Here is a 21,445-nt window from a genome sequence, read left to right as displayed (position 1 = left end):
CAACGCAGAGCCTCATGAGGGCCTCAAACTCACAAACCTGAGCTGAAACCAAGAGCCAAATGCTTAACCAACTGAGCCACCCGGGCACCCTAATTCTGTTTGTTTTATTGCCATATGACATCCAAAGATGGGCTTTCCAGAAAATTCCAGTGAAGTCTTTACTAAGGCTGACATAGGACATGCACTTTGCAACCCAAGGGGTAAAAAAGTTCATGCCAAGTCAATGATTAACAGGTCGAAGGCTAGTAAACTGTCTTTACTAGGGGTTTACTAGGGGTTGAGTGCGTTTTCAGCAGACTTGAGTTGGGGAAGGGGAATGTTGGCCTGAGAAGAGATGGGTGGTGCTAAGAATGGCAACTGGCAGGTGGGTGATCAAAGGCCCACTTATACCCCAAGACAAGTGGGTAATTCCTACCACCTTACAGTAGGTGGCTTTTTGATCGTCAACTTGGCGTCTTCTGACATATTTCTCTGGGGAAAAAATCTGGTCGTCACCACCTCCACCCCCTTTCATTCTTCAGAATGCTGCTTTTTATGTCTGAGCAGTGCTTTAAAATCATTTTTAATTGGTTGTGCATTTTACAACTAGCACAGGGAAACTGAGGCACGGACTTTCCTATGAAGTGAAATGCTCCAGTCTAATCTAACACCACATTTCAGTACGGAACCTTTCAGTACGGAGTGTAATCGTGATAATGGTGAACTTTGGTTTCATTAGATTAAAGACTGAATTTCAGCCCTGCAATTTTTATGTAGCCAATTAAGTACGTGGATTCCTTCATTGTTCTCTGTCTCTCTCTCTCTCTCTCTTTAAGGAAACTCTACACCCAACTTGGGGCTTGAACTCAAAACTCCGAGATCAAGAGTTGTGAGCTCCACTGACTGAGCCAGCCAGGCATCCCTTAATTGTTCTCATTTTTAAGATTTAAAAAGCCCTTCAGCAAAAGGCTCTCATTTGCCTCTCATGGGGTTGTTACCAGAAAAAGAGAAACCCAGTTACGTCCTAAATATCTCCTGCTACCTCAACGATAGATCTGAAACAATGGTGGGCTACAATAAAAATAGAATCATGGAAAAAATGGCAAAGCTAGCTTAGCACAGAACACTTACAATCAATTCATTTTATATGTCACCAGAACTAGACATTTATTTAATAAACCGTTACCAAATACTTGGCCTTTTAATTTTCCAGCTGATTTATAGTTAATAAATATATTTGGATACTATGTATCCTTTGTGGCAGGCAATATTCTGCGCCCTTTATGTATCACCTTGTTTAAGCTTTCTTCCGGCTTTCTGCTTGGATTCCCCTCCTCCAACCTGCCTTGTCCCATCTTACCCCTCATATTTTGCCTCTGACTCCTATTCCTTTCCCCTGTTATTTACTCTGCTCCCTTTATTTATTTTTCTCTCTGTATCACCACTCTGTCCTTGGAAAACTTTTTCTATTTTTCCTCTTTGCCTGCTTTCTGTGTTTACTGATCAATGGGAAGAAAATTCAGAGGAAAGTTACAAATAGGTTTTCTTAAAATATTTTTAATACCCTTTTTTTTTTTTAAGAGAAAGAGTGTGAGTGTGCTAGTGGGGGAGAGGGGCAGAGAGAGAGAGAATCCTAAGCAGGCTCCATGCTCAGCCCAGAGCCAGAGGAGGGGTTTGATCCCACAACCCTGGGATCATGACCTGAGCAGAAATCGAGAGTCTGCCGCTTAACCGACTGAGCCACCAAGGCACCCTTTAAAATACCTTAAGTCTACTTTATTCATTTTTCTTTTGTGGTCATTGCTTTCTGTGTCCTAAGAAACCTCTGCCTAATCTCAAGTCATGCTTATGTTTCCCTCTAAGAGCTTTATGGGTTTAGTTATTACATTTAGGTTTGTGATTAGAATCTTTTTTGTGTAGGGGCCCCTGGGTGGTTCAGTCAGGTAAGTGTCCGACTTCGGCTTAGGTCATGAATTCGTGGTTCATGAGTTTGAACCCTGCATCTGGTTCTGTGCTGACAGTTTGGAGCCTGCTTCAGATTCTGTGCCTCACTTTCTCTCTCTGCCCCTCCCCCTGCTTGTAGTCTCTCTCTCTCTCAAAAATAAATGTTAAAAAAATGTTTTAAAAAAAACATTTTTGTGTGTGTGTTGTGAACTAAGGGTTGGGATTCATTTTTCCACATGAAGATTTAGTTATTTCAGCATAATTTGTTGAAATTATGATGAGTGAAAGGAAATTGGTGACTTTTGAAAATCAGAAAGCCATATAAGGATGGGTGGTTTGCATTTTAAAATTATCTTTTTGTTATTAATTTTTCAGTTTATTGTCTTGTGATCTGAGGATCTAGGATCTTTTATTTTTGGATACCTTCTTTTTGGGTTACTACATTGTCAGTTTTATTAAATGATCCTGTGTGCTTTTCAAAGTATGCTTTCTCTCTAATTGTTGGTTTCATAGCTCTCTCTCTCAGTCCTTTGAGAAAGTGTTTTTGTGTTGTACAAGTTTCATACTCTTTAAAAATGCTTTTTTTTTTTTTGGTCTGAGGTCTCATTTTTTGAAATATGTTATACTTTCCTAGCTTGTCATGCTTGTGGGATGACAAGGAGGCCAGTGTGTGACTCAAACACAATAAGGGGGAGAGGAGTAGGAGTTGAGATCAAAGGTAGCCAGATGATGTCTCAAAGGCTTTGGATTTTACTATGAGTGAGTTGAGCCATCTTTAAGGGCTGTGGGCAGAGGATTACACTGATAGAATAGAATAGGAATAGAATAGGATGTGAGGGGTGGGATTCTATAAAAGACCATTGTAGAAGGTCAGGCCATATATATATAACCTGTGCCAGACATAGTACCATTAACATGAATGTAAATTTAATCTTTTAATGTACATTTATATTTGATCATCTAATCTCTACACAAACCTAGGTGATAGGTCCTATTGTTAGCTCCAGGTGTAGCCCCTTACTTCTTCTTTAAAAACCATTGTTTTATGGGTGTCTGGATGGCTCAGTCGGTTAAGCATCCCACTCTTGATTTTGGCTCCGGTCATGATCTCAGGGTTCGTGAGTTCAAACCTCATGTCAGGCTCTGCTCGGGCTCTGAGCTGACAATGTGGAGCCTGCTAGGAATTCTCTCTCTCTGCCCCTTCTGCATTCTCTCTCTCTCTCTCTCTCAAAATAAATAAATAAACTTAAAAAATAGTTTACTTTCAATCTTTTTTTCTCAGCTACCCACTTCCCCTCCCATTGGCAATCAGTCTTATTAGTTTCTTGAATATTCTTCCAGAGATATTCTATTTCTTAAATAAGCAGGTATAAAATGGAGAATGCTTTCCTCCTGTTTGTGTTTTTCACAAAGGGTAACATGCTTGACACACTACTTTGTAACTTGTTTTTCCACTTGGATAATTTTCTCTGGGGTCATACCATAATTTATTTAATTGATCCCCCATTGGTAGGCACTTCGTACACTTCCAGTCACCTGTTATTATCAACCGTTCTGCAGTGAATCACCTTACATATACAATATACCATTTGCAAAGGTGACAGCCAATAGTAAAACATACATGGATGCGACCTTAAAGCTACTTACCTTCCACACCTCACTGCCTCCCCGTATGTTGTTGACTCCTTCATGAGGGTGATTCTTCTGAACTCCTCTCAATTTTATGAGAATAGTTTGTCTTTACCCTGTGACCCTTGGCTCCCGGCTCCAGGTGTAATCACTTCTGAACACCCCTTAAATTCATAAACACTCAATCCCTCAGGGGATCTGGGACCCTCATCCACACTCCTATGACCCTGATGACAGAGTCTAGAAAAGGGAAATCATAAACTCAGAGCACTTGGGAAAGATTTTCTTTGCCTATTGGTTTAAGGCAAATGTACTTCGGGAGATAACCCAGGGGGTGAAAGTGTCCAGGAGAAGTGGAAGACTTTTTTCAAGTGAGACGATGATGTGATTCCTGACAAGATAGATTGCACACCAGTATCTTGAGCAATATATCACCACATCATCGTGACATTTAACATTCATCCTTTTTCTCTTGCACAACTTTTGATCGTGCGCGGGACTAACTTTGTTTTAGATCTGAGTCACGTCCTGTTAAGTTTTACATCCACCTTGTGGTGCTAAAAGGTTAACGGGTCAGATAACTTAGCAACTCTATCTAGCTCTGAACTTTGGTCTAGTTTGTGTTGCAATGACACATACTCCTTTCTGAACTTTCACCTAGATACCTGTTTCCCTGAAATTACTAATAGTTCTGTGCCTGGGCCTAATAATTCTTTTTAATACTGTATATTGACACTTGAGACATCTAGACATTTCATAAATGTTATCAGCACATGCATTTGAAGTTAAAACCAGTCTTCCAATCTCAGCCAGAGAAAACAGCACTTGCAAAAAAAAAAAAAAAAAAAAAGTCCGCACTTGCTTATCTTTTTCATTCTGCGGTGATAGTGATAAATAATATTTATTGAGCCCTCACTATATGCTAGGTATTGTTGTAAGCCCTTTAGGTAGTACTCACAAGAGGTGGGTTCTATTACATTCTCTTCATGTTCTAAGCAAGGAAACTGAAACACACAGAGGTTAAGTATTCACTGCAGGCTACACCAGATGGCTATCGGCAGGGAAACATTTGGAAGCCTTGCAGTCCAGCTTTGGAACCCATACTGTTAACCACTCGGACATGAACTTGTTAGGACACAAAGCCCTCTATCTGCCTTACTGCTACTGCCGTTTCTGATCTGTTCTTCCTGTTTTTCTCTCCTACCCGTCACCACCTCTGCTCTCTACCATCTCAGCCAAATGGTGACAAAGCGGAGTTGAGCAACCAGGAACCCAATCTAGTGATGTGCCAGAAAGTCATGATTCTCTGTCTGGGAAATGGTTCTATTACCAATGGCTCTGCGCTAGTTGAGAACGTTCCAGTGAGCGCCATAGTCCTGTGTAGAGGCCAAAAACACTGGTAAGGAAAGTCAAGCTATGTTGTGGGACAAGTTTGTGTTCTAGGAAGGATCTCAGAATTACCCATGACATTCAGCGTGAGGAAGGTATAGACAAGTTTTAGACTGAGGAACACTTGCTTTCCCACCTCTGGCTTCCTAGAGATTTCAAACTTCTTCAAGGTTTCCATGAAAGCAGACAAAACTAGCTCTTCTTTCAAAACAGCTGTCCTTCCTGAATTTTTTTTTTTTTTTTTGAGAGAGAGAGTGCACAAGTGAGTGAGGGGCAGAGAGAGAGAAAGAGAGAGAGAGAGAGAAATAATCCCAGGAGGGGCAGAGAGAGAGAAAGGGAGAGAGAGAGAGAGAGAGAAGCAGGGCTCACCCCAAGCAGGGCTCGAGTTCACCCAGTGTGGGGCTCGGGGTCTCCCGATGCTGGCCATGATCTCATCTGATGTAGGGCTCGTGTTCACCTGAAGCAGGGCTCGCGCTTACCCGATGTGGGATTCGAACTCAAAAACCGTGAGATCGTGACCTAAGCCAAAGTCAGGCGCTTAACGACTGAGTCATCCAGACGCCCCTTTCTAAATATTTCTTGAATCCTCTGGTGATCTGGCTGCAATCTATCCTTCACACTGCTCCCAGAAACCATATAATCTCCTTCAAGGACTCCCCAGCATCACTGTACGAATAAAGGTTAAACTGTTGAGCTCATTGCTCCAAGCCTTGATCTGCTTCCGGCCTCTTTGTCGGCCACCGCCTCCACCAAATACCCTTCATTTCACTCCCTTCCACAAGTGCAGTGGCTCACCTCTGTTCTAGATCAGCCCCTTAGCATGCTTTCCAAGGATCTCACAGATCTACCTTTCTGTCCTCATCTCCTTCCATCCTCCAGTGTACCCTCTGTCCCAGCCTCACTACACTAAGCTTTCCCCACATATATCCTGCATTTTGCCAATATGGCTCCCTTCCTTGCTCTTCACTCATTCTTGAAGACCCTGCTTCAACACCACCTCCTTTCTGAGAGCTTCCTGGTGCCTAGTGGCACCACACCCCCAGTTTGAATGAGCTTCAGCTTCAGCTCTGTTCTCAGGGCATGATTCTCTATTTAGATACCTTATCTTCAATGTAGTGGATTTAATTGTTAACAATCTTTTCTCCTCCAATAGATTCCAGGCTCCTTGAGAATGGTGAAGGACACCATTTCATTTCCGCATCCTTCTGCAAGTTCTACTAAAGTAGCTGGTACATCGATCATGTTCATTGGAAATTCCCTGAAGAGTCTATTTCTTACAAGTAAAAGAAATGCCAGGCAATATTTGCGAAGTCATTTGTTTTGAGGTAAGTCAAAGTAACAGATGATACAACTTCCTTAATTTTCATAATGAAGGTGTATCTTTCAGGTGTGGCTGAAAGATTCTAGAGTGGCACCGTCCGGTATGGTGGCTATTTAAGTTTAAATTATTTAAAAATAAATAAAATGTGGAGTGCCTGGGTGGCTCAGTTGGTTAAGCATCTGACTTTGACTCAGGTCGTGATCTTGTGGGTTCGTGGGTTCGAGCTCCGCACCTGGCTCTGTGCTGACAGCTCAGAGCCTGGAGCCTGCTTTGGATTTTGTGTCTCCCTCTCCCTCTCTGCCCCTCCCCCACTCACACTCTACCTCTGTCTCCAAAATAAATAAACATTAAAAAAATTAAAAATAAATAAGATGTAAACTTCCCTTCTTTAGTCATATTATTCACATTTTAAGTGCTAAATAGACTCATGTGGTTAGTGGCTAGTATATGGTTAGCACAGATATAGAATATTTCTATCCATCGCTTGCAGGAAACTCTATTAGACAGCATTGATCTAGAAAGATAATTGGTACAGATCAGTGGAGTTCAAACAAAGTACATATACCATTACAAAATTATTCTTACAAGGACTTTAGGATTAACACCGATACTACCATCTTGGAAAATATTTGTTAACTCTTTCCCTTTGGAATATTCAACACTTGGTCAGTGACTCAGGGTTACAGAAGAGAAATAAGGAGAAAAATAGAAGCCGTTGGTAAAACATATGTGTTAGAAAATTGCTTTGAGGAAAATCTCAGCAATCAGAATCTTCTGCCTTAAAAGCAACTAACGATTGTTAAAGGCAGATCTCCGTGGGCCTTTTCCAAGATATATAGAGTTTTTTTAAAAAGGTATACAGAGTAAACTAAATATGTACTTTCATCTTAAAAATCTGGTCCCAGCAAAAGGCCAACAAGTTTCAGCTCATCATCCTGACCCTTCAAAAAAGAAATCTTTCAATCAAGAGATAATGAAAGTTGGTAAAAGCAATTTCAGAGGCATGCTCAGGTAAATATTTTTCTTATAAACCAGTAATACTGGAAACTCTGGACTTCCCATTTGCTCTGAGCTCCTTCTGTCTGTCATGTACAGTCCCTGAACGAGAAAAGAAAGAGGTTGGGGGCGTCTGGGTGGCTCAGTTGGTTAAGTGTCTGACTTTGGCTCAGGTCATGATCTCACTGTTCGAGCCCTGGGTTGGGCTCTGTGCTGACAGCTCAGGACTTGGAATGCTTCAGATTCTGTGTCTCCCTCTCTCTGCACCTCCCCCACTCACACTCTGTCTCTCTCTCAAAAATAAATAAACATTTTAAAAAATTAAAAAAAAAGAAAGTAAGAGGTTGTCTGCAGACAAGGTGCGTAACGACTGGGATTGTAAAAATGTGTTCATGCATTTGAGTTGTCTGGTAATCTTCCTGATGTGTATGTCAAAATAAAAAGTAGCATATGCCTTTAAATGAGGCAAGGAATGGACCATATTCTACAGATGTCTGATAAACACAGCATTATGTACATTTCATCTTAGAGAGGAATTTACATTTGAAGACTAAATATTAATCCCCTCAAAACACTGCCATGAAGAAGGTACAGAGAGAGGTGTACAGAGGCATTTTATACAATGGGAAACAAGAGTATATATATCCTGTATCATTTGTCCTCGATTCTTAAAATGCACACTTTTCAAGGCATTTGGAAGAGAGAGGAAGAGTTCCGATTTTTCATCAAAAACGTTAGAAAGGTCAATGGGTCAAGATTTACTGGCGCCAGGGAGAGCTGGCACTTTCCCCATGATTTCTTCTGACTCTTTTGGCCAGTTCCCTAAAACTGGGTGTTCGTTAAGGTTTTCTCCTTAAAACCCTCCTTTCTTTTCTCTCTGGACTCTTTCTTGACCCTTCACCAAATTGCACAACTCCTAACTCCACTTACTTCCTCCAAGGTAATGACTCCTAAATCAACCTTCCCTACCCCGAGCTCTCTGTGCATGGAGGGACAATGAGTGCAGGCTGACGTAGCTGGTTTGGGGACCAAATTTTGAGTAGCAAGTCTCTAGATAAGGGCTTGACAAACCTTTTCTGTACATGGCCAAAGAGCCTCTGTCTCCATTACTCAACTCTGTCATTATAGCATGAAAGCAGCTGTAGACAATATATAATCAAACGGGCATAGTCGTCTTCCAATAGAGTTTTATTTTCAAAAACAAGAGGCAGGCAGGATTTGGTTATAGTTTGCTGATTTCTGTTGATCACTGATTTTCAAAAAAGAAGCCCCTGCAGAATCCGCTCAGAGAGAAAAAATGACAGGGAATGAACCATTTAACTTTAATCCATTTTGTTTACCCAGCTGAGCAAGATCTCATTTGCAGAAAGGGTTTCATGGCCAAAAAGTTTGAAAGCCACTCATCTACATGTTCTCGGAGGTTCATTCTAGGTATATATCGGTCACCTCCCTCAGCTGGTCACTGTCTGCTTCTGCTGTGATCCATTTTCTGTGCCAGAGTGGTAACATAATTGTCCACTTCTGACCATATCACTTCTCAAACTTCAGTGATTCCCATGAGCCATTCCCAACCTACCTCCTTAATCTCCTTCTACTGGCCTCTAACATACTTTATGGTTTAGCCACACAGGACTCTAGCCTGCCACTCTGCAAAGACGTTTTCTCTTCTCTCTTTCCGCATGTTCTCCCCTTTCCTGTCACCCCTTTTCCTTCCCAACCTGCCTTTCCACTTGGCGATCCTCAAATGCTACTTGCTCTGTGGAGTCTTCTAGAATTTCACCCACCAGAAACAGTCTCCTCTATGCTTCTAGGTGCTTCCCTCAGTGGACTTTTATGTGTCCAGGTCCCAGCTCCCCTGCTGGATTAATGTTCCTTAAGGGCAGGGATCATATTTTATGGGATCTTTCTACCCAGCATGGGTACCATATGCCTAGCAGTCACTGGAGTTCCTTATCTGGATTGAAACAGGGCATGCCCTGGCACAGTGCATCCCACCTGCCCTAGGACTTCTTCACCTGCCTGTCATGTTCTCACTTCTCCCTCCTCTGCCGCCCATAGAGGACCACAGTTACAAGGCACAGGTGTTTCCCGCTATTCCCAGATAATAAGAATAGCTGCTTGATGCTTAGGAGCTGAGAGAACAAGTTCCAGGTAAGCTAGCAGTGAAAGGGACATGAGAAAGGGGTGGAGAGGGAGAGACAAATCCAGAAACATTGGGTGACAGGCAAACAAGGCCTCTGGCCCAGATGGGCAAGGTCTAAGAAGGGGCAATTGCCAGGGCTTTGAGAGCCAGAGTCATGCAGGGGAAAGAGAACAGCAGGGCTCCGAAAGGGACACATCTATGCTGCACATTTACGGCTGTTTAACGTTGTATTTCTAACCCTCTGAGCCTTATGTGCACATGAAGAATAAAAATACCTTCTTACGGGGCACCTGGGTGGCTCAGTCGGTTAAGCGTCCGACTTCGGCTTGGGTCATGATCTTGCGGTTCGTGGGTTCGAGCCCCGTGTTGGGCTTTGTGCTGACAGCTCCGAGCCTGGAGCCTGCTTCAGATTCTGTGTCCCCCTCTCCCTCTGCCCCTCCCCTGCTCACGCTCTGACTCTCTTTGTCTTTCAATAATAAATAAGTGTTAAAAATTTTTTTTCTTAATATCTTTTTAAATGCTCTGAGGGTTAGGAAAATAATGTGTCTGTTACAGAATAGGGGCTCAATAAGTGGCACTGGAGATTGTGAAGAAGGGGAGTGAAGAGGCAAAGGAGATTTTTAAAAAAAGAGGAAATGGGGGGCGGCTTAGGTGGCACAGTCGGTTGAGCGTCTGACTTTATTTTGGCTCAGGTCGTGATTCCACTATTGGTGAGACTGCGCCCTCGCTGAGCTCCTCAAGCTAAGTGTAGAAGCTCCGTGGGATTCTCTTTCCCCCTCTCTCTTTGTCCCTCCCCAGCTCGTGTACACGCACACTTGCACACGCCAGCTCTCTCTTTCCCAAAATAAGTAAAACAAAAGAGGAAATGTATTTCTCTTTTTTTTAATGTTTATTTATTTTTTGAGAGAGACAAAGACAGAGCAGGAGTGGGGGAGGGTCACAGAGAGGGGTAGACACAGAATCCGAAGCAGGCTCCAGGCTCCGAGCTGTCAGCACAGAGCCCCACGTGGGGCTCAAACTCACAAACTGTGAGATCATGACCTGAGCCGAAGTGGGACGCCCAACCGACTGAGCCACCCAGGCACCCCGAGGAAATGTATTTCTTAAGATAAATGCTATTAATTGATTTTCATCTTCACCTGGGATTTATCTAGCAAATTACTTTGGTCTCCTTTCTAACTCTGGTTGAAGGGAGAAGGTAGGGGTCTAGCATATGGATAGGAATCACCTGGGCACCATTAACATGCAGGTTTTCACCCACTGGGTCTGGATGGGTCTGAGATCGGACTTTAATGATGTAATACAGCTGATCCATGCATGAACCACAGTCTAAGTAGCCAGGTGGTGGTCCACGTAAGCTGTTGACATAAAGGAAGATGGATGGGCATGCTGGCCTGACTGGTTTCCTTTTCTCGCATGTCGAAAAGCTCCTGTTCTTCATTCTTCAAAAGAATGGAGACTTGAACCAAGGGAGGTTAAGGTCGGGAAGCATAGCACCACGTGCTACCAAAGGGCAGGGAAATTACGAGGGAAAAAGAGGACTTTTGTTCTCTGGGGCTTATGTGCAGACCACATTCAGACACAAGGGAACTTAGATCTCTTTGGACTTTGCTTGAAATGCTGGACTAGAAAAGGAGTCAGTGAGAGGCAAGATGGCATCTGAGGGCTTTGCAACAAACCATTAATACCTTTCCCCCCTAGCAAAGTCGTGCGATGAGATGAAGAAAGTACTAACATACACTGTCAACAGACTTCTAGTAAATTACCTAGACCATCTGGATGGTTTCCCCACAACATACTGGAAACAATAACTAAAGCAAAGACAGCAAATTATTAAGCGGTGGGTGTGTACGTGTTCACTGAACAGTTCTTTCAGCTTCCCTGCATATTTGAAAGTATTTATAATAAAACCTTGAAAAAATTATGTTTCCTACCTCTCTCGTGGTTTCCATAAGGTAGAAATGAGATAAATACAGTAGATGTATCCAAATAATGTTGGCTTAGTCTGAAAAGTGGGTGCCCTCTGAGGGACTTTCTCTTAGCTGTTTTAGAAATTATAAGCATAGGGGCACCTGGGTGGCTGATTTGGTCGAGCATTCGACCTTTGCTTTCAGCTCCAGTCACGATCTCACAGTTTGTGGGATCGAGCCTTGCATTGTGGTCCATGCTGACAGCATGGAGCCTGCTTGGGATTCTCTCTCCCTCTCTCTCTGTCTCTCCCCTGCTTGAGTGCGTGTGTGTGCGCATGCACTCTCTCTCAAAATAAATAAATAAATAAATGTACATAAAATATATGAGGGGGTACACAAGAAAATAGTAACATTAGTGGCCTCCAGGGAGGGGAAGTTTGTAACTAGAGGGCAAGAAGGGAAGGGAAACTTCTCACTGAATTTCCTTTTGCAAGTTTTGTACATCAGATTATATGTACATAGTACCTATTTGAAGATAAATAAAATAAAAATAGATGTAGACCTCTCACAGTCCAAGAGTCTGGCTCTTTCAGTACAATAAGTGTTAAATTGCAGAACTTGCCGTGCCCAGAAGCAAAGAAGTCAACGTCCAGCTTCATGAAGTGGGGCATCATGGGGCCGGACCAAACCAACAGCCACAAGCTGGCTCTGTCTATTTGAGGATGTTTTTGGCTATGAGCCAAAGGTCTACATTTTCCATTCCTGCTTCCGGAGGGGGGTGGGCCAGGAAGTAACCAGGTGGGGTAGCCCAGAAGAATGAGGGGTTCAGAGTCAGACTGGTGGTAGAGCCCACGGCTTTAGGCTTGTATTGAAGGAGGCAGACAGGGATGTGGCATGGGAACCACACTCCTGACTGGGGTGTAGTCCTGTGTGAATAGTTTACATATTACATATGTGACTGTTTACAAAGTGTTCGTAACCACCACTTCCTCTGAGTGACACAACTGCCCTAGGAGGTGAGTATGGATTTTGCCCTGTCTTACCGAAGAGGAAGCTAAGTGTGGTGGCCATGATATCCTTCCAGGGATATCTCAGATATCCTTCCAATTGACTGAGGGCCCCGCCGTGTTCTGAAATCCACCCATGTGTTTGAGCTGCGGCCAGGCTAATGGCTGCCCATGCCGGTGATGGAGTACAGCAGAGATATGAGGGCAGGCTCCTTCTCTGGAGACGCAGGACTTCTCTGGTGGCCTGAGTGCTCCCTGACAGCCTTGCTGTAATTTCCTCAGAAAACATTGTAAACTGGGGCACCTGGGTGGCTCATTCAGTTAAGCATCCGATTTTGGCTCAGGTCATGATCTCATGGTTCATGAGTTTGAGCCCCATATCGGGCTCTCTGCCATCAGCATAGAAGCTACTTTGGATCCTCTGTCTCCCTCTCTCTGTGCCCCTCCCTCACTTGCACTCTCTCCCTCTCTCTCAAAAATAACATTAAAAAAAGAAAAAAGAGGGGCGCCTGGGTGGCGCAGTCAGTTAAGCGTCCAACTTCAGCCAGGTCACGATCTCGCGGTCTGTGGGTTCGAGCCCTACGTCGGGCTCTGGGCTGTTTCCGATTCTGTGTCTCCCTCTCTCTCTGCCCCTCCCCCATTCATGCTCTATCTCTCTCTGTCCCAAAAAATAAATAAACGTTGAAAAAAAAATTTTTTAAAAAAAAAAGAAAGAAAAGAAAACACTGAACTATTATGCTTCCACCCCCCCCCCCCCGCCCCTTCCTTCTCTTCTTCACTCCCAGGCCTGCATTACAGTCTGATGGCTCTCTCAGCCTCTCCTGGTTCCCTCCTACTTTCTCTTAGAGGCATTTCCTGCAAGTTGAATACTGTTTTGGCATCTAACATAGATCTGGGTGATTCTAGTTGTGCTACTTCTTCTTTTTACTTTTATTTTGAGAGAGAGAGAAAGCACACATGCATGAGGTGGGGGACAGGGGCAGAGACGGGGAGAGAAAGAGACAGAAGGAGAGAAAGAGAGAAATTTTTAAAAATTTTCTAATGTTTTTTATTTTTGGGAGATAGAGAGCATGAGCAGGGGAGGGGCAGAGGGAGAGGGAGACACAGAATCTGAAGCAGGCTCCAGGCTGTCAGCACAGAGCCCGACGTGAGGCTAGAACTTACGAACCATGAAATCATGACCTGAGCTGAAGTCAGACACTTAACCAACTGAGCCACCCAGGCACCCAGAGAGAGAGAGAGAGAGAGAGAGAATCCTAAGCAGGCTCCATGCTCAGTCCAGAGCCCAAGATGGGATTTGAACCCATAACCCTGGGATCATGACCTGAACTGAAATCAAGAGTCAGAAGCTTAACCAACTGAGCCACCCAGGAACCCCTAGGCTGTGCTTCTAATCAATGCACTATATTGTCTTTCTTTTCATGAAATTCATTTCACCTTGAGTCACTAGATGGACACATCCTTTTTGCCACCAGCTTGCTGCATTTTTAATACTTCATTATTCAAAATATTTATGTATATGTGATTATGTCTGGCATATTACATAGGCATATAAGTAGAAATAATTCTATCTTGTTAAAGATGGAATTGTGCTTTATTAAATTATGATCAATCACTATTTTTTTTTTTTTTTGTTAAGTAGGCTCCACACCCATCTTGAGGCTTGAACTCACAACCCTGAGATCAAGAGTCACATGCTCCACCGACTGAGCCAGGCTGGTGCCCCTATGCTCTATTAAATTACACATGTAAACTTAACAAGATTCAGTTTCACGAAGCTTCTGTTTAGTCTAGATGCAGACTTTGAGGTTTCTTTTGTTGTTATTTTTTTTTTAAGAGTTCACATATTCTTTTATTTTTGAGTAAACTCTATGCCCAACCTGGGGCTCGAACTTATGACCCCGATATCAAATGTTGTGTGGTCTTCCGACTGAGCCAGCCAGGTGTCACATGTTGCTGTTCTTTGTTAATAATTAGCCATCTACCATTCTCCATCTCCACTTTCCATTGTCTTTATCAATATTCTGGGGTTTGTAATTATGCTGGCCAACTTAGAGATTCTAGAAATGTACACAGGCCAGAAGAACTACCATTTGAGGTCACCTTATGGTTTGGCAGAGAATGTCATAAATTCACAAATGCTAGTCTAAAGAGGAAGCTGTTCAAGTCTATCAAAATGGTGTCACTAGAAGAAGGGGGACATTGTAAGCTGTGCACATGTCACCATATAATATGGGGTAGGGGAGGAGGTACAGGAATCAGCAGGCTCTTACTTCTAGGCTCTTCCTGGAACTGGCTGGCAGCAATCTGGCAAGCCTTTGACATGAGTTCCAAGGACTCCATTGGGAGTTCCTTCTGAATGGACAGAATGTTTTGTCAGAACAATTAGGGCTTGCTTCCTAAAGTGCGCTTGGCCAGGAAAGAAAGCAAGAACCTTTAGGGGGCCAATGTTCTGGGAGTAGTTGGCCCTGAAGGGATGCATAGAAGAAGGGGTACAATAAACAAACATTAAAAAAAATTAAAAAGGCAGGGTGGGGGCGCCTGGGTGATTGAGTCGGTTGAGCGTCTGACTTCAGCTCAGGTCATGATCTCACAGTTCGTGGGTTTGAGCCCCATGTCAGATCTGCACTGACAGCTCAGAGCCTGGAGCCTTCTTCAGATTCTGTGTCTCCTTCTCTCTCTGCCCCCTCCCCCACTCGGATTCTGTCTCTCTGTCTCTCAAAAATAAATAAACATTTAAGAAAATCAAAAACAAAAAAGAAGAAGGGCTACATTGTAAGGATGGTAGAGGGGATTTTGAGCAACTTCAATAAGCAGTCTTGTGGAAGCAGCCCTCATAGGCAGCTGACCTGAGCATTATAATGCTTACCTCCTGCTCTTATATCCCTAGAGATAGGAAGTGTGGCTGGAGAACAGGAGAGTGCCAAAGCTAGAAAGGCCAGAGGCAAGTGAGAGCTTGAGCAGCAGGACTTGATTTGGTGAAGAAATCACAAGGAACCACAGGAACAATAATACCTCGCCTCTTTACAACAGTCAGAATCTTCAGACATTAACTGTATTTGGGACTCTTCAAGCGTAGGGGTCGTGAATTCCCCATTTTTTGCACTGGTTGCAAGTTGGGGCCTCCTTGAATACAATGTATTGTTCTTTTGGGCATCATGGAAGACTGTGTTCTTGGCCCCCCTGGGCAATATGCACTGTGTTAAATGATTTGCATACCCAAGAGCACAGAAGTTCCTCACCTCATCTCCAACATGCTCCGTCCACACGTTTTGAGAACTCTATGTAACAGTTTAGTTTTAACACACATCTTTGACTAAGCATGAGGCCTGTGGTTGCCAACAGACAATACTAGATTGGACTCCTATGGCCATTAGCCATTTTATGAGAGGCCTGGGAAATCAATTACAAACAAGAAGTGGAGGATGAAGGCTATGGGTGATGGTGGTGGTGGTTCCTGGGGGGGTATGGGCAAGGACCTGAAAGGAAACTGTTCATTCTGATGGGGGGGGGGTGGTGGTGGGAGATATTTCCTGCAGACCCAAGAGGAGTCACAGTAAAAGGAAGCCTGGGGGGTTTCCACTTTTCCCAAGATTTATATGTCTAATTTCCTATGCATTCAGAGGATTGGTCAGGAGTTGCCAAGTCTTCTCAGGGACTCCACAGCTGCTTGACGATCGTATTACGGATTCTCAAAGGTGGGCCAGACTTCAAAAGAAAGTTTTTGTGACTCTAATGATGGAAATATGAGTTACCCATGCTGCTTTCTGTGTATTAATTAACCTCGTATTCTGCAATAATCATTGCTATGATCACTTATTCCAGGAATGCTTTTTTCAATTCTTTTGGCTTTTCTACATGGACTATCATGTCATCTGTGAACAAAAACCATTCGTTCCTTCCTTTCCAAACTGTACCTTTTATTGCCTTTTCTTGTCTTACTGTATTAGTTAGGATTTTCAGTACAATGTTAAAAGGGAATGGTGAGAAGGGACATCCTTCCCCTGTACCCGATCATTGTGGAAAAGCTTCAAGTCGCTCACGTTATGATGCTTTTTGTTTTGAAATTTTGTTATGCTTACAAAAGGAGAAATACAGGCTCATTAAACATTTTCATATGTTTCAAGAAATATGTAATATGAAAAGTGGGAGTGTTTTCAATCCCTACCCACTTACCCAAGTTGTCGTTGCCAGTTACTTGGTACGTCTCTCAAGATGGCATACTTTGTGATTTTGAAGCAGATTGTGTATGCCTTAGCACACATCTCTGACCAAGAAAAAAAAATGCGCCACAAACTGAGATTCCTTGGTAGTTTGGGGTATAGGTATCAAGCTGTGTATACGTTTGAGTATAAAAGAGACAGAATAAATGTGATAAAATCGCCCCTACTCTTTTTCTGGGAAGTGCTCTCCAGTTCTTGATTTTTATCTTTCATGGGAAATTGTGCTAGAACTAGGTGGCTCGATCATTTATTTAACACGGATATGTTAAAATTGACTTCAGTTACAGAATGCCCTAGTGAGAATTACCTATAAATAAACAAAGTAACTGGTTATGCATTATGACCCACATATGCACTCACCTGTTGGACAGCTGTCCAGAACGTGGTGGGCTATGTATGGCTTCTGCCCAAGGATCCTTGAAGTTCTTATGAATACATGAAGGGAAGAAGCCATATCTTAGATGTCCCCTGGAGGGGAGACTTAAGGAAAATTCTTAAGGAAGTGATTGGTTAGAAGACCCCATCCTGGAAGTGAAACCTTGTACCTTTGGGGATGTACCACCACCAATCAGTTCCAGACATTGGTGCCAGCTGGTTGGGGATGTGTGTTGCTTGGAGAAAGCAGGTGCAGAGGCCCAAAAGGGGTCTAGGAATGGGTCCTGTGATACTGTTGCTGCCCTTGCTCAGTGTATGCTCCCACACCCAACTTTTTCAGAATGTTTGATAGAGTATGTCTTGGTTCATGAAATAGATTTGCAATTTTGAGACTTCCTAAATGGCCATCTCTAAGCAGCTATAGGAATTCCTGGCTCCAGTACATGTGTAAAGTTCAGTTGGGTTTTCTAGAACAGGTAAGCTGTGTCCAGTTACTGGCTTTCTGTAATCAAGTTGCTAGGTAGAATTTAGCAATCATCAAGGACTCCTGTGGCTAGTTGTTTAGCTTTTGAGCATTAAGTACGATCTAATACAAATCTTCATTAAGGGGCACCTGGGTGGCTCAGTTGTTAAGTATCTGACTCTTGATTTCGGCTCAGGGCATGATCTCACCGTTCATGAGATGAAGCCCTGCCTCAGGCTCTGGGCTCACAGTGCAGGATCCTTTCTCTCATTTTCTCTCTCTTCCTCTTTCTACATTCCCCCTCACTCTCTCTCTCTCTCAAAATAAATAAAATTTAAAAATCATCATTAAAAAAAGCCTTGGGGCACCTGGGTGGCTTAGTTGGTTAAGTGTCCGACTTTGGCTCAGGCCATGATCTCACGTTTCATGAGCTCAAGCCCCGCGTCGGGCTCTGTGTTGACAGCTCAGAGCCTGAAGCCTGCTTCAGATTCTATTTCCCTCTCTCTGCCGCTCCCCCAGTCACGTTCTGTCTGTATCTTTCAAAAATAAATAAACATTAAAAAACATTTTTTTTAAACTTAAAAAAACAAAAAAACCTTTTTATTCTATCACAAGTGTTATATTTTATTTATTGTGATATAGTTCATTTTAAAGAATAGAGATAAACAATATGAAGAAAAATGAACTGTAATCCTCCCACCCAATGATAACTATAATTAATATTTTTGTATATTTCCTTCTAAAATTCCCATACTTTAGGGCACCTGGGTGGCTCAGTCGCTTAAGTGTCTGACTCTTGATTTTGGTTCAGGTCATGACCTCATGGCTCATGGGGTTTGAGCTTCACGTCGGGCTTTGACCTCACAGAACGGAGTCTGCTTGGGATTCTCCGTCTCCCTCTCTCTCTGCCCCTCCCCTGCTCATGCTCTCTCTCTCTGAAAATAAACACTAAAAGTAGATAAATAAAACTTAAAAAAAATAAAATTCCCGTGCTTTAATAAGCTTTCAATAAATAGATATTTTATAGTTATATGAGAAGTTTTCCTTCCTCCTTTTATTTCAACTTAGGGATAGCTATGATGTTTCTTTTTTTTTCCTCTCCAGAATTGCTATATTGTTTGTATTTTTCAAAAACAGTTGACCATGAATTATTTTTATTCATCCTAATGACAACCTTGGAGGTTTTAAATACTGTATCTGTTTCCTTATCTTCTAGATAAAGACACTGGGAGCAATGATATTTCTTTATGAAAGTATGAAGATCATTGTGTTAACTACAAGTTCACATGCAAATAAAAAATTGGTTTGCTTTGGTTATTTAAACACACATTCTGTTCAAATGGAATTCTTTTTTACATACATTTTTAGGAAGATAATGTTTAAAAAAGAGCTTTAGAACTATAGACTGAAGTCCTTGGGCCTTGGTTAGCACTGCTTTAGTTTGAATCTAAAAAAGGCTATAACATTTCTGTCCTCCAAATCCAAACTGGGTTTGGGGCACCTGAGTGGCTCAGTCGACTGAGCGTACAACTTTGGCTTAGGTCATGATCTCACCATTCCTGAGTTCGAGCCCCACGTCGGGCTCTGTGCTAACAGCTCAGAGCCTGGGGCCTGTTTCAGATTCTGTGTCTCCCTTTCTGTCTCTGCCCCTCCCTCGCTAGTGCTCTCTCTCTCTCAAAAATAAATAAACATTAAAAGAAATTAAAAAAAAAATTTAACCTGGGTTCTGTATTCTCTGCCTCAGTGTTTGTAAGTCTTTTGTCTCCAAAGAGACTTATTCAACTAAAGAGTCACATTACTCAGACTGGAGTCATGTGGGCTACTGGGTAAACAGCCAACCTGGACACACAACTGTTGAATATTTAATGTTCAGGATATATTTAGTGAAAAAGCAAGCTACCAAATAGTAGTCATAACATAAACCTAGTTTTATGAAAGTATAAGATTAGATAGATACACTTACATAGAAAAAATATGGAAATGCTATAATCTAAAATATCAACAGTGTTTATCACTAGGTGATATAGAGTCATGGGTGATTATTATTTTATTCATGTTTACATTTAATTTTTTTCTTCAATAGGCATAGATTACATTTTCATATATTATTTTTATAATTAAACACAATTTTATTTTACAGTAAGATCATAGTCTTTATTGATCAAAAATAAAATGATATTTCAAAAAAGGAAATTGTTATTTCCAACACATTCTCCCTCCCAATAACTCTCCTTTAAAAAAAAGTTTATTTATTTATTTTGAGAGCAAGACAGAACAGGGTAGGGACAGAGAGAGGGGGAGAGAGAGAATCCCAAGCCAGTCCACGCTGGGAGCACAGAGGCTGACACAGGGCTTAATCTCACGAATGTGAGATCATGAAGAGCTGAAACTAAGAGTTGGACGCTTAACCAACTGAGCCATCCAGGCGCCCCCCCCCATACCTCTCCTTCTTATCTAAAACTTTAATTTAACTACGTGCTATATGATGTCCTCTCAACTCTGAGAGGATGGTTTAAGAAGCAGGAAATTTGCAAGAGTGGAGTGGGAAGAGGAATAAAACACCAGCATGTATTATATGTATGACATTCAATTTAATTCAGCTGTATATTACCTTGGTACATATGCATTTAATTATTTGCATTTTTAAGATTACATCTTTCAACCTGTAAAACCAGCCCAAAGCCCCTTTGTGTGGAAAGGGGGAGGGGGGGAAGAGGTGTCTTTGAGTCCATATTCCATTACTGTGCTGTTAGTTATATCTAATCAGAGTAAATGGCGGAGGGGAGGTATAGTGGCTAGCTGATCTATTTCTCAGTTTCAGAAGAATGATTTTCCCTTTCTTCTGGAACAGCAGAGTAGAGTGATTTTAGTTTGCTAAAGCCAAACGTGAAAATTTTTATAGCCTTGGAAGAACGACATTGTTATCGTAGATGCCATTCTCACAAGCATAACTTTGTTACATGCCTATTTTTTTTTCATTTCAGTGTTCTAACATTTGAAGATTATCTAAGACAGATTGATTTTGCTTTGTTTGTTTTTACAGATCTGTTAACATGACGTCAGGATTACTCAATCCCAGTATGGTCTTAAATTTTAGAAGATCAACTCTGAAATCTGGATGAATTTCACAGCACTTACAGCAGTGTGCTTTTGCGTATCTGCTGAACTTTGGAGATCATGATCTATCCCTTTGTCTTCACTTACTGAAGCCTTTTGGATCTTTCTGTAATAAAATACTAAATCGAATGTAGAACTTGAATTAATTGGCTGGGATAAAAGGAATGACTCATTCTGGGTTGACGCAAATTGAACCTGACCTTGGAGGTTTCGTTCTGTAGCTCAGAGAGCAGGGCAATTCCGGAAATGGCACTGGCAGTCGTTCGTAAAGTCATGTTTCCCCTAACTTTCTCAGTTGTTTGTTGAGTCATTAAGGACCGTTAATTTTGGCTCTGTCAGAAGCCAGGAAAAAGAATGTTTGCCAAATCACGTTCCAGAGCTAGGATGTAGAATGACAGGGAACATAACAGCCAAGTCACTCCTGAAATGTTTGGTTCAGTCATCTTCCCAAAATTAACATAGTTAAACAAAACCCCAAAACAGATCACTCCTCTCCTGCCCCTACTTCCTCCTTGCTCTTGACCAATCGGAGGACCCCCAGAAGTGGAAGGCTCAGGCATCTTCACAAAAATGAAGCCAGGCCACAATGACAGGTTCCCAAGGGTGCCTGACCACAGCTTTTGCCTCCGACACAATTGCTTCACCTGAGGAGAAGGCACTTCGCTGAGGATCTGTGCCCCGGCCCATTTTCATGCACACAGAAGCACAGAGAGACCCACTGGTTAGATAGTCAGTAGGGTTTCTTCCTGCTGCAAAATTCTGTGGTTGTCATTTGGGCTTTGTGGCCCCAAATTAAAATGACCTGATCATGATTCTTAATTCCTGAGAAAAAGCAAAAAAGAAATAAACATGGTTACCACAGGCCCAATGTCCTTTGGTAACTGTTCAAGCCTGGGGACTGACACATGGGTAGTGTATGGGAGATGGCGTGTGTGTGTATGTGCATGTG

The 21,445-nt window shown here is 42.4% G+C and overlaps 1 long non-coding RNA gene across 1 annotated transcript; it reads left to right on the top strand.

Moving 5' to 3' along the window:
* Positions 1–6,097: 6,097 nt before the first annotated feature.
* On the top strand, positions 6,098–20,625 carry LOC102899268. Its single transcript, XR_006588922.1, has 2 exons — positions 6,098–6,266; positions 20,423–20,625. It is a non-coding gene; the product is annotated as an uncharacterized LOC102899268 (long non-coding RNA).
* Positions 20,626–21,445: the final 820 nt, after the last annotated feature.

This window comes from Felis catus, chromosome D4 (genome assembly GCF_018350175.1).
Source record: "Felis catus isolate Fca126 chromosome D4, F.catus_Fca126_mat1.0, whole genome shotgun sequence".
NCBI lineage: Eukaryota > Metazoa > Chordata > Mammalia > Carnivora > Felidae > Felis > Felis catus.
This window is presented reverse-complemented; position numbering and strand designations above follow the sequence as displayed.